This window comes from Triticum aestivum, chromosome 2A (genome assembly GCF_018294505.1).
Source record: "Triticum aestivum cultivar Chinese Spring chromosome 2A, IWGSC CS RefSeq v2.1, whole genome shotgun sequence".
Taxonomy (NCBI): domain Eukaryota; kingdom Viridiplantae; phylum Streptophyta; class Magnoliopsida; order Poales; family Poaceae; genus Triticum; species Triticum aestivum.
The window spans coordinates 630,463,037-630,476,757 of NC_057797.1; positions in this window are offsets into that span (position 1 = coordinate 630,463,037).

Below are 13,721 nucleotides of genomic sequence, written 5' to 3' on the forward strand. Positions count from 1 at the left end.
GCAGAACCTTCCAGCATGAGGGGCAAATGCTTCATGGCCACCTCGTCGTTCCCACCACCAATCTGAACTGCCACTCGGTAGTCCTCAAGCCAAGTTTCAGGCTTAGACTCACCAGTGAACTTGCTGACTCCTGTTGCCAACCTGAAATTGGGAGGGATAACTGCGGCTCTGATAGCTCTGCTGAAACATTCAGGACCAGAAACATGCACTCGACTGCTTGTGGGCGCATCTCTGTCGAGTCCGCCTCGATGGGCTCTGTTCTGGTCGACCAAACCTTGTACGATAATGGATCGCGCGTCGAAGCCTGGTTCCCTGGGGTCGACTGGAACTCTTCGCCCTGTACTGAACTGACGTCTGTCATCTTGCTGCCGAGGAGCGTAAGACCCACCCCTCGGAGGGGAATTGGGCACTCGACGCCTATCATCTCGGTCGAGTCGGTCACCATATTGGTCTCGCCGATTCTCGCGCCCTTCACGCCGCGGAGGCGATCTGGGGCTGTGAGCCGACTGAACCGTATTCGCAGCGACAGATCGACTGTGAATTCTGTTGCGCGACTGCAACACGGCCGAATTCTTATCTCCTGCTGCCCGAAGCAGATCCCTGATCTGCATCAAGCCTCTGCCAGCTTCCGACTGAGAAGGCTGGATGGACTCTGCTATACGGGTCGCAGCTGCTAAATTCTGGATTGGGGTTCGATATACCTGAGTCGGCGGGAAGAGTTGACGTCGACTGTTGTCGGGAACTCGTTGCCGCGCGCGCTCGTCGAGTGCTCGCTGAAGATTCTCCAGTCGAGTGCGTTCGGCCAAATTGGCCAAACGTGCCTCCTCCAAGGCGCGAGCCTCGGGGGTTTCTCCTGCGATGGGAGTACGCAGGGCATTCACGTTCCTGCAGCGAAGTTCCTCTCTTTGCAGAGAGTCGAGTGGCTCGGGCTGGTACTCTTCGTGGTCTCGTGCGGGGTCGCCTCCGTCGCCTGCCCCACCATCACGGGCGAAGCCAGGGGGACTGCGGGGCCCGTCGACCATTAGGATTTCCGCCGCTGGATCACTGCTATCGCACTCGGATGCAGTCTCTACGGAGCCAGTCGACAGATCGAACAGGCCGTAAAGAGATTCGTCGGGCTCGATTGCCGCAACATGAGTGGTGGCCGTCTGGCGAGCCACCGCGTGTCTCACCCACCGCTGAAGCCTCGACCGGCCCGAGCGCTTGCGCTGGCGGGAGACCGGGAGGGTGGACGATGGGGGAGTCGACCGATACGGCGTCGACGGTTGCCGCAGCAGAACGCCGCGGACACATGCCCGAAAATGCGTCGCACCGCGGACGGGGAGCGCATCAACGTCGAGTGGAGCCTCCTGGAGCCAGGCGGAGTCGTCGGCGATGAAGGTGAGAGCGCCGAGACGGATTTCTCGACCCTCGACCAAAACTCCAGCAGCCACCATGATGAAGGTACTCGGAAGAATCGCAACTTCTCCACAAAATTGCTAAATCACCGGCCCCACGGTGGGCGCCAACTGTTGTGGTTCTAAGCCTGACAGTAGAGTGGGGGGTAGGTATGGAGAGGCAAGGTCCTAGCTATGGAGAGGTTGTAAACACAAGAGATGTACGAGTTCAGGCCCTTCTCGGAAGAAGTAAAAGCCCTACGTCTCGGAGCCCGGAGGCGGTCGAGTGGATTATGTGTATATGAGTTACAAGGTGTTGAACCCCTCTACCTGTGGAGGGGGGTGGCTTATATAGGGTGTGCCAGGACCCCAGCCAGCCCACGTAGGAGAGGGTTTAAGGTGAGTTAAGTCCGGGGCGTTACTGGTAACGCCCCACATAAAGTGTATTTACTATCATAAAATCTACTTAATTACAGGCCGTTGCAGTGCAGAGTGCCTCTTGACCTTCTGGTGGTCGAGTGAGTCTTTGTGGTCGAGTCCTTCAAGTCAGTCGAGTGAGTCCCTCATTGGTCGACTGGAAGGTGACCTCTTCCAAGGGTGTCCTTGGGCAGGGTACTTAGATCAGGTCTGTGACCCTACCCTAGGTACATGACCCCATCAGCCGCCCCTAGATCGGGGTCGTCGATATCGCTCTCCGCTCGGTCGGCGACGAACTCACAGGCCGGCCCCAAGGTGCCGGCTGGTGGATGAAGAAGGGGATTCTAACCAAAGCCGACTGGTCAAAGCAAAACTCGGCAAGAAGAAGACAATCTAAAGAAAGAAAAGAAAGGCGACTCACCACGGGCGGGGGCTTGGCGCGGGAGTACGGCTCCTTGCCGAATCGCCAGTCCTCCAGGAGCCTGCTGTCCGAGAGGTAGTTCACCATGAATGCCACCTCTTCGTGAGGCATGTCCTTGGTGCACATCCGACTCGGGTCGCGGTGCCCGCTCATCTGGCATATCATGTGAGGGCGGCCTTGGAGTGGGAGGACTCGGCGCAAGACGAAGGCGGCCAGCAGGTCCGGACCATACAGACCCTCCGACTGTGTCAGCACTCGGAGTCGCGTGATGGCGCCGGCTCCCGCAGGTGTCAGCGACTTGGCCCGGTACGACCAGTTGGGCAGTCTCCCAGCCGGCGGGCCGGATTCGAAAGCCGACAAATTGACCCAGTCGCCCTCGTGGCGACGTTCCTGACGTAGAAGTAGGATCTCTGCCACATCTTCACCGACTTTATCAGCGAGATGGAGGGGAAGAGGTTGTCGGCTCCTGACCTTCGCACGGTGATGAAGGTGTCGCATTGAGCCGGCACGCCCGCGGCCTGGGTGCCGTGCTTAGAGAAGAAGAACTCCCCCCAGAGCTTGAGGGTGGGGATGACTCCGAGGAAGCCCTCGCAAAAGGCCACAAAGGCGGACAGCAGCACCACTGTGTTGGGGGTGAGGTGGTGCGGCTGGAGGCCGTAGGACTCCAAGAAAGACCGGAAAAAGCTGCTCGCCGGCAGCCCCAGCCCGCGCAGGTAGTGCGAGCGAAAGATGACCCGCTCACCCTCCTGCGGGGCGGGGGAAATCTCCCCCTCCGGCGCAAGACGCACCTGTACGCGATCCTCGCCGGGAAGCCAACGGGTCCGGCGGAGGAACTCGATGTGGTCTTCATGAACCTCGGAACCATCCCAGGTGCCAGAACGCACTGGGGGAGGCGCGGCAGCGGAGGAAGAACTCATCCCGAGCTGTCGCCGCGGCATTCGCCGGAGCTTGGGCATGCGGCGGAGCGAAGAAGAGAAGAGGAAGGAGGAGTGCGAGGAGCGGCCAAGAGGAAGAGAGCGAGGAGTAGTGGGAAGGAAGGGCGTGCGTGCCCCCCTCTTCCCCCTACTTATAGCCATATGGGCTGCGAAGCCGAGGGGGCGGACGTGGGGATTTACTGCACCCACAACCCCACGACCCCCACGATCCACGTAAAGTTACTGCGCGCAGTAACTCCACGGGAATCCCAACCATCCACCGGGGCCGCAGCGGATCCGCTCGGGCACCAAGACGCGGTAGTGGCGGGCCCCGCCCGTGGGCCTGTCCCGTCGCACGCGTGGGCTGGCAGGACGGCCTAGCCATGTGCCTTCGCGTGACAGGCCAAGATCGGGCGGCGGCCTGGAGGCTTAGCTAGCACGCCACTTAAAATCCCGCCGCGACGTTCGAAATACTGGGCAAGTCAAAATTGAGTGAAGTCCGAGTTGAGCAAGTCCGACTCCTTCTAGATGGCCCGACAGAAGTCAATCAAGACCATGTGTTGAGCACCCGGAAAGAGAAACTGCTGAGGCTTCTCGGCCGATCGTCCGTGGCGCCTCACCAGCTTTGGGGACTACTGTCGGAGTAATGGGCCACGGGTAGGCCAACCCGAGTCCCATAACCTTTCAAGACATCGGGGCAGGCTGCACCCCTCAAGACCCCGGGGCCAAGAGCCGCCTCCTAAGGAGTCAACGACAGGGCGGCTGACTGCCCGCTCACGGCCGAGTCCCAGGGACGACTTCCAAAGAAGCCGGCTTTGGCGAGTCGGCCGACGACTCCAACAAACCATGATCTCATCGGAGGGGACGGGGCAGGGGCGTGGCTACAGTGAAGCCCACTCCCCGCACCTTACCAAGGGCAGGCATGGCCACAGCATGCCGTACCCGGGAAGATCTCCGGGCGGCGTGGCACTGTTGCCCGGCCGACCCTGACATCAGCACCATAGTACCAAGTCCTGCACCCATGACGGCTTGTCTATATGGCCTGGAGGCAGCGGGGCCCACCAGTCAGCGAGACCTCGGGAGACGGTAGGAGAACCGCCAGTCGGACCCGTCGGGAGTCGGCCCGGGGGAGTCGGTCGAGCCCTCCCCCGGGGCCCACGTGATCGCCCGCCAGGCGGCGGGGCTGTTGCCACGACCCCATGACCAAGCCTGCGTCATCAGAAGCACGGCTACAGTAATCAGCGGCCGGCAAGACCCGCCCGCGGCGGACGCGGCCTGTTGGCTCCGTACCAGACCAGTCGGCGGGCCCCAGCAGTCGGCGGAGAAGTCGGAGGTCGGAGGCACTAACGGCTGGGCCCGCGCCTAGTCGAATTACCATTGTACCCCTGGGGGGTAGGCCTATATAAACCCCCAGGGCACCCGTGCAAGGGGTTGGATCCCAGTAGTTCTAGACCATACCAGATAGAAGGAGAGAGCTAGCCTTGCCCTCTTCTACCACCAGAAGCAGCTCAAGGAGCAACCGTGTAAACACTTGGCCATAGTGATCATGCAGAGACCCCGCAGAGCAGCAGTAGGGGTATTATCTCCCCGGAGAGCCCCGAAGCTGGGTAAGATTTGCCGGCGTGCATGTCTTCGCCTCATCCCGTTTCCAGGCACCGGCGACGTTCTACTCGCCCCCACCATGATAAGCCATCCATTGGCATATGTCGCACCAAACCCCCGACAAAGATGTTGTGCAGTATATATATATATATATATATATATATATATATATATATATCACTTAGGCTTCAAGTGCGTACTTGTTAGTTAAACCTATGGTTAAAATGTGACACTAAATACGACTAGTAAGTAGTTCAGTAGGAGTACTAGTATACGTCGGTCAAATTATTCATCATGTCCACACATTGAATCGACGTGACAACAGGCTGCGCGTGAGGTGACACAAGAATCCCGGCGGCCTGTTCGGGTATTCTGGACTTTAGATTTGGAGTACCACTTATCTGTCGAAATCTTTCATCATTCATTTTAAAAAGTTGATTGATCATACATTGAGTACCATATAAATGGAATTAACCCATGCAAGTCGAAGAAGGTTTGGCCGGTGCTTCCGGCTGGCGTCAAGTTCGATCCCACGGATCATGAGCTGATCGAGCACCTTGAGGCCAAAGTGAGTGCTGACAGCGCGAGATCTCACCCTCTCATCGATTTATTCCTACCAACGATCGACAACGAGCACGACATATGCTACACCCATCCTGAGAAACTTCCAGGTAAGACATCGATCGACCGTCTACTTGCACAAACATATTCCTTTGTTTATAGCTCTATTTTTCTTTTTAGACGCAGACCTGGTGAGCAATTAAAATTTGACATTTAATAAAAAGTGAAACAAGTGACTGGAACATGCCAAAGATGTGATGAAAATGCCAACTACGTACACTAAAACATGTATTCAACAATACTGCAGGTATCACACTGAGTGTCCTAAGCAAGCATTTCTTCCAGCGCAATTCCAGGGCGTTCAAAAGGGGCATGTGGACGCGTCGCAAGATACAGTCGGAGTGCGGCATGCACACGATGTGGCACAACACAGGCAATACCTTGCCGGTGATGGTCGACGACTGGGAGACGGGCAGCAAAAAGGTCCTGGTGCTGCACACCAACAAGAACTTCGACCAGCAGAGGACCAACAGGGTGATGCACCAGTACCACTTCGGGGACCTGGAGCAAGAGAAGGAGCGAGAGCTAGTCCTCTGCAAGATTTTCTACCAAACGAACACTAGGGCCAGGAGTAAAAATATTATAAGTTAGTTTGGTATTGGTACTTGTACTACCTTGTCGTTCGCAAGTTGGTATTGTTGTTAACAATCTTTTGGTATGAACTTTGCATTTGCTTCCAACCATCATGCCGAGGGTCGACGTGGATATAAAGCTGAATCATTTGTTTCGAAACGTATTTTCGGGCACCTGATTTTTATTTGATGGGTAGCATAAGCACCTATCGTTCAAATTCCCAGTTCTCCAAATTTTTCGAAACAAGTGCATGCTCTTATTATCACGATGAAAAAACAATATCCCTCCTGCATCCCAGTTATCAGTATGTACTTGCAGAATTCTCTCGTTTATTGAGCGCGTATATTGTTTTTTCAGGTCAAGCAAGTTTCAACTTGGCTGTAGACTGCCCAGGCTTGGTTTTGTTTTTAACAGGCCCAGCCCATGACGACAATGGGGCACAAACATCCAGCAGGTATCAGATACTGGCCTCTGGCCCGCCAGCATTAGTTATATTTTGTCTTACAACATCCGCAAGCACTTTTTTACTGAATCAATCACACAGCCCAGTTCTATTTTCCACTTGAAACGCATGTCCTACATCCGTTTTCTAATCTCTACCTGTAGTTTTACTAGTTCATATACACGTATCATTATATTGAAAATACATAAAATTCCCTTTTCAGATTTACATCCTTATTTTTGTTGTTGTTTTCCCTCCCAGCACTGATTTTTTTACCACTCATTTTTCCTTAAACCAACTCAATTGTCCCATGTCTAATTTGCCTACAAAAACAAAATGATTTTTTTGGCAAATCAATAAGTTCTTAAAAATGTTTATCATTTCGGGATTACAAAAGTTCACACTCTACCAGAATATGCAAAATAAGGTTGAACTTTTTGACCATGGTCCTGGGCAAAAAATGTGCTGTAATAAATTACTTAAGAATTAGCAAATGGGCTGCAAATTATTAAAAAATAGCAAATGGGCTCTATGTTGTCTGCCACGGATTTGGAGGCTGACTTGTCGGTCTACTACGTTCATGCATACACAAGGTTTATCAAAAAAGAAACTTAGTCAACAATCGACTCTACCAGTGTCGAACCGTTAGATCTCAATCTAACAGCAATCGAGCATCTTCAGTCTCTGATCTTCCTGCCCCAGCTACCCAAACCAGTGCCGTCAGAACCGCCTGCTTCCGCCTCCCGTGGCCGGCTGTGGTGCCGGGCTGACCTCGCGGCCCCATCATATACTCGCATCCATGACCTGTCTATCCCTCTACTCACCCACACCTCCTGTTATTTTCTAGCGACGACAGCTGACCAGTTAACCCTCGTCCTCTCCACCGCGTGGGCAGCCACTGCCATGTCTTTCCCGGCTCCGTGTCGTTCCCTTCGTAGGCCTCGCCGTCGTCCACCGCCCTGGTGCTCTCAGCGTAGCATGGTGAATGTGGTCAACGAACGACATCCATCGGAAGGGACTATACATGGAGAGGCTGACAGTTGGGTCCACGGCTGCACTCTAGTAAATTCCTCCTTATTAAGCGCAAAATAATGATTCCTCCACCTGATATCTGGGAACCGCCGGAAGGGCCTCTATATTTCACAAAAAAATGTTCCCTCCGCTGACAGGTCGGACCCACCAACTATATCTTCGCACGTAAGGAAGTGCCTCCTTATTGCGGACAAAAAATGAATACCCCCTGCCAGGTAGGACCCACCACAGTGGGAGGCTCACTTGTGGGCCTACTAAGTTGACGGGGACGGAGGGCTTTGTCAACTTAGTCAATATGAACGATTCTTGCTCTAGTGACCGTACGATGTCCATTCAACGGCCTTAGTGCTTCTTCAACCTCTGGTCTTCTTGCTCTAGGCGCCCAAAGCAGCGCCGGTCGTGCCGCCTGCTCTTGCCTCCCGTGGCCGGTTGTGCTGCCACGGAGGCCTCACGGCCTCCGGACTACTCCCACCGATGGCCAGGCCATCCCTCCACTCACCCACACCCCCTGTTATTCTGCGGCCACGACAGCCTCACACCACAGCCGAACCAGTGAACCCTCGTACTCCTCTTTGCGTGGGCATCCACTGCCATGTCTTCCCCGGCTCCGCGTCATCCCCTTCCTAGGCCTCGCCGTCGTCCATCGCCTTGGTGCTCTCGGCATGGCGTGGTCAATGTGGTCAACGACTGACTTCCATCAGAAGAGTATTGTACATGGAGAGGCTGGCAGCTGGGTCCACGGCCACACCCAGTTTTTTTGTGATTTGCCAAGTAAGTCGCTTTGTCAGGCCTGTTGGGCTGCAAATCTTTCAAGACGAGGAGAGCTTCATTCGGCTGGCCGAGAAAATGGCCTATCGGTAATGAGAAATGGGATGTACATTTTGAAAACACATCAAATCGGCAATTAGTTTCAAATTTCTTTTTTTTCATTTCGAGATTTTAAATTGCATTGATTTTTATGCGTGGACAATTTGTTGGATTTTACATTGATATACATTTATTTTTAAAATCAGTTTGAATGTGACTCGAAATTTCGGGATTAAAAACAGTTCGGACTCCACTGAAATATGCAAAATTTCATATAATTTTTTAATCATGGCAACAATATGGCCTGTAATGCTAACAAAAAGAATATGGGATCCAAAAAAAACCGTAAGAATTACCAAATGGTCTGTAAATTATTAGAAATAATGGCAGATGGGATGTATGATGTTTTCCATAGATTTGAGGCTTTCCTAAAAAAAGGTTGACACACAAGCAGTGACTGTTGGATGTCCATCCAACGGCCATCGTGCTTCTTCAATCTCTGCTCTTCCTGCTCCAGCCGCTCAAACTAGCGCCGGCAGGACTGCCTGTTCCCTCCTCCCCGTGGCCGACTTTGCTGCCGCGCAGGCCTCACCGCCCCACCGTACTCCCATCGCTGGCCTAGCCATCCCTCTACTCACCCACACCTACTATTATTCTCCGGCGACGGCAGATGAACCAGTAAACCCTCGCATAGTCGTACTCCCCTCCATGTGGGAAACAACTGCCGAGTCTTCCCTGCCTCCGTGTCGTTCCCTTCTAGGCCTCACCGTCATCCACCACCCTGGTGCTCTCAGCACGGCCTGGTCAACGTGGTCAACGACTGATGACCCACAAGTATAGGGGATCGATCGTAGCCCTTTCGATCAGTAAGAGTGTCAAACCCAACGAGGAGCAGAAGGAAATGATAAGCGGTTTTCAGCAAGGTATTCTCTGCAAGCACTGAAATTGTAGGTAATAGATAGTTTTGTGATAAGTTAATTTGTAACAAGCAACAAAAAACGAAAGTAAATAAAGTACAGCAAGGTGGCCCAATCCTTTTTATAGCAAAGGACGAGCCTAGACAAACTCTTATATGATGTAAAGTGCTCCCAAGGACACATGGGAATATCGTCAAGCTAGTTTTCATCAGGTTCATATGATTCGCGTTCGGTACTTTGATAATTTGGTATGTGGGTGGACCGGTGCTTGGGTACTGTCCTTACTTGGACAAGCATCCCACTTATGATTAACCTCTATTGCAAGCATCCGCAACTACAACAAAAGTATTAAGGTAAACCTAACCATAGCATGAAACATGTGGATCCGAATCAGCCCCTTACGAAGCAACGCATAAACTAGGGTTTAAGATTCTGTCACTCTAGCAACCCATCATCTACTTATTACTTCCCAATGCCTTCCTCTAGGCCCAAATAATGGTGAAGTGTCATGTAGTCGACGTTCACATAACACCACTAGAGGAGAGACAACATACATCTCATCAAAATATCAAACGAATACCAAATTCACATGACTACTAATAGTAAGACTTCTCCCATGTCCTCAGGAACAAACATAACTACTCATAAAGAATATTCATGTTCATAATCAGAGGGGTATTTGAAAGTGGTAGTGATCGACTAGAGGGGGGTGAATAGGCGATTTTTATGAAAGTCTTCAAAACATGGAAGTTTCAAAGACAAACGATAGAGATAAACCTATTATCATGTAGCAGAAGGTAGACTACACTAAGCAAGCCATAGTCAAGTATTCAATGAAGTGAAAGCACAACGACTAATAGCAGCTAGGTAGTATAGATCAGGTAGGAAGATAGTGTGAAGCCAATCAGAACAAGCGGTCACTCAGTGAAGACAAAAGATAATGCAATCATACAATGACTTCACTAGAGCCAATAGTAAGTAAAGGAATGGGAAGTATGAAACCAGTGACTCGTTAATGATTTGTTGGACCAGTTCCAGTTGCTGTGACAACTGTACATCTGGTTAGGGAGGCTGGGATTCAACTCAGAAGACCGTGTCTTCACCTTATTCCCCTTGAGCTAAGGACACCCAGTCCTCGCCCAATCACTCTTGTAAGTCTTCAAGGTAGACTTCCAAACCTTCACAGACTTCGTTCACCAGCGATCCACAATGACTCTTGGATGCTCAGAACGCGACGCCTAACCGGCTGGAGGATTCACAGTCCTCAAGTGTAATAAGTCTTCAGATCACACAGACAGGAAGACTTAAGTGATGCCTAACACTCTTTGGCTCTGGGTGTTTAGGGATTTATCCTCGCAAGGAATTCTCTCTCAAAGGCTTCGAGGTGGGTTGCTCTCAAATGACAAAAGCCGTGCACTAACTCTGAGCAGCCAACCGTTTATGGTTGTAGGGGGTGGGCTATTTATAACCACTAGGCAACCCGACCTGATTTGTCCGAAATGACCCTAGGTCACTAAGGAACTGACACGTGTTCCAACGGTCAGATTTCAAACACACACGACAACTTTACTTGGGCTACAAGCAAAGCATACTTATCCAGCTTCGGATAAGATTTGCTCTCATTGTCTTCGCTCCAATACATAGGATTTTTGGTTAAGAATCACTTCAGTCATTCTGACTGGTTCACTTGGACCCCACTTAACAGTACGGTGGTTCCTATGACTCAACAAAGAAGAAAAAGAACGACGAAACAACAAAGTCTTTGCGCTCCATTGTCTTCACTCGATGTCTTCTCTTGTCATAGTCTTCAATGTGACTGTCTTCACATACCACCTTTGACTTCAATGTCTTCATACATTTTAGGGGTCATCTCTGGTAGGAAAACCGAATCAATGAGGGACTTCTACCTGTGTTATCCTGCAATTCTTACAAACACATTAGTCCCTCAACCAGGTTTGTCGTCAATACTCCAAAACCAACTAGGGGTGGCACTAGATGCACTTACAATCTCCCCCTTTTTGGTGATTTATGACAAACTGGTTGAAGTTTTCAATGGGGAATAAAATATGTGAAATTGTAAAGGATAGGGTATTGTCTTCATAAGTTGCAAAGGCTCCCCCCTGAAGATGTGCATATAAGTAATTTGATCTTGGAATGCAAATGCACATGACATGTTGTACTTGTGGAGATCCTCTTCAACCTATGATGACAATTCATCATGCATGATATGATGTAACGAAGATAATGACATACATAATGAAAAATGGACGTCTGCAAAATGATCTAAGTGCGGAATTTATCTTCGCACATGCGGAATTTATCATCGCATCACAGAATAGCAAATAAGTAGCAGATGACCATCGAGTTTAAGTGTTACAACTCAAAGAACCAAATGTATCGAAAAAGAGAGTTGTAAGCAATTGGAAAAAGTAGCAAAAAGTAAAGTAACCACCCATATGGACCCGCTTGAAGACTATCAACTCATATGCTTCTCCCCCTTTTGTCAGTAAGGACCAAAAAGGTTTGAAGACATAGAGCGCCTACTCGTTCCCATGAGGTGCACGTGAGGCAGTAGGGTCATCGTTGAGGTCTGGTGGTGCAGAAGAACTTGGGGTTGTGTCGACACGCGTTGAAGTTGGAGGAGGTGAAGTTGCATCATCTTGGTCATCGATGACTCTGGCATTCACTGTCGCAGCTGAGGACGAGTAGTCAGAGTCTTCAAGTGAGGGAACCCGACGCAAGGGAGCATTTATGGGAGGAGTTGAGTCAAACTTGAACCGCTCGGTGAAGCCATCGTCTTGCAGATCAGCTTCAACACTAAGTAAGGTCAAACTCTTCCACGACCTCCGACAGGTTTCATGAGTAACAAAGGCATTCTTGGTGGCAAGATTGCGAATGCGGTTGACATCCACCAAGAGGCTTTGCATCTGACGCTTAAGCCAGTCGTGATGTTTGTACTGTTTCTGATGCAGCGCAACGAGAAGCTCTTGGTCATTTAGGACACGTGATCGCCTTCGAGGCCTTTGCGCAATGGTGCTACCAGTGGTGTCAGTTTGAGCGCGAGGGGCACATGTGTTACCAGCAAGAGGATAAACACGAGAAACTGCTGGAACTCCTTCAATAGGCTGGGTGAAGCTTTGGTGATCAACATTGTGAAGATAAATGGGATCCTTAGCCGGCTCTGGGTAAATAGCTTCAACTGACAGATCAACCTCTGGCAAGAATATGAGATGATTGCGCACAGACGGCTGATAGTTGAAGGCGGAGTGATGCTTGATAAGACGCATGACCCATGGAGCATAGAATTTCAACCCAAAGATGTCGGAGACAGATGCAACCAACTGCCTGATGAAGAAGTCTTGAGCATTAAAGCCGATGCCATTGAAGATATAGAAAACCAATGTCTTCATTGCTCCTTCAAGCTTCGCTGCAGATGAATGTCCTTTGACAGGCCATAGAGTCTTCTTGATGATATGGTAAATGGTGCGAGGCAGGTACTCTAGGTCTTCAACAAAGAACTCAGATGGGTATTCAGCGTCGTGAGGCAGAGGCTTCATCATGCTCAGCATTTGACTCATGTTGTGTTCTGGCTTCTGAAAGATGCTTTCCAAGGCATTTTGGTGTTGTTGACAACCTGGTTCATAGTATTCACCAGGAGTGAGCAGGCCTGTGAGCTCAATGATATCAAGAGCTTTAGCTTCATGATGGGCATTGCCTGTCATCCACTCAAGGACCCAAGTCTTTGGATCCCTGTTGTAGCCTCGAATGTGGAGAGTTGCATAGAACTGTAGCAGAAGCTCTTCAATCCAGTGCTCCTTATCTGTGACAAACTGCAACAGACCAGCATCTCTGAAGCAGTCTAACGCTTCTTTAAGACAGGGCAGGCCAGCTATAGCTTCAGAGTCTAGGCGCATATGTGGAAATATGCGCCCTTGATTGTATAGGACGCAGGAATAGTAGTTGCGCTGCTGATAGCTCCAAAACCGATCTGAGGAAATGCGAGGTCTGGTATAAGGGTTCTTGGAGCTGTTGAAGAAGGTGTTATGTGCCACGAAGCCATTCACATTGAAGACCCCAGGTGAAGTGGCAGTGCCTGGGAATCGTGAAAGTCTTGGCTTGGGCTTTTGGACTTGAGGTCTGTGCTCGACATGATACTCAAATTGTGGACCAGCAGCAGGTGGAGGAACCAGAACAGGCCAACGGACCATAACGAGCTGACCATGATCAAATGCCAACTCAATTGTATGAGGTCTTGGAGGGGGAACAGGAGCATTGGCATTGTCTTCAGGGGCTTCAGGGGCCACAGTGGTTTCAGGTGCTCGTACCTCAGGTGCTTCAGCATTAACTTCGGGTGCTGCAGTGGCTTCAGATGCTTGGACTTGTGGCACCGCAGTAGCTTCAGGCACCGTATTATCTTCAGCCATGACGACGTCACTGGCTTCAGCGGTGATGTTGGTGGCCGCCTCAGGGTTGTTAACCTCCACTTCAGGAGCTGGAGGGTCAGACACGTTCTCCTTGAGAACAACATCTTGGTGGGACGGGGGTGTAGCAACTCTTTCAACTCTTGGTGCTTCTTCTTCATTGGCTGATGCAGCCGGA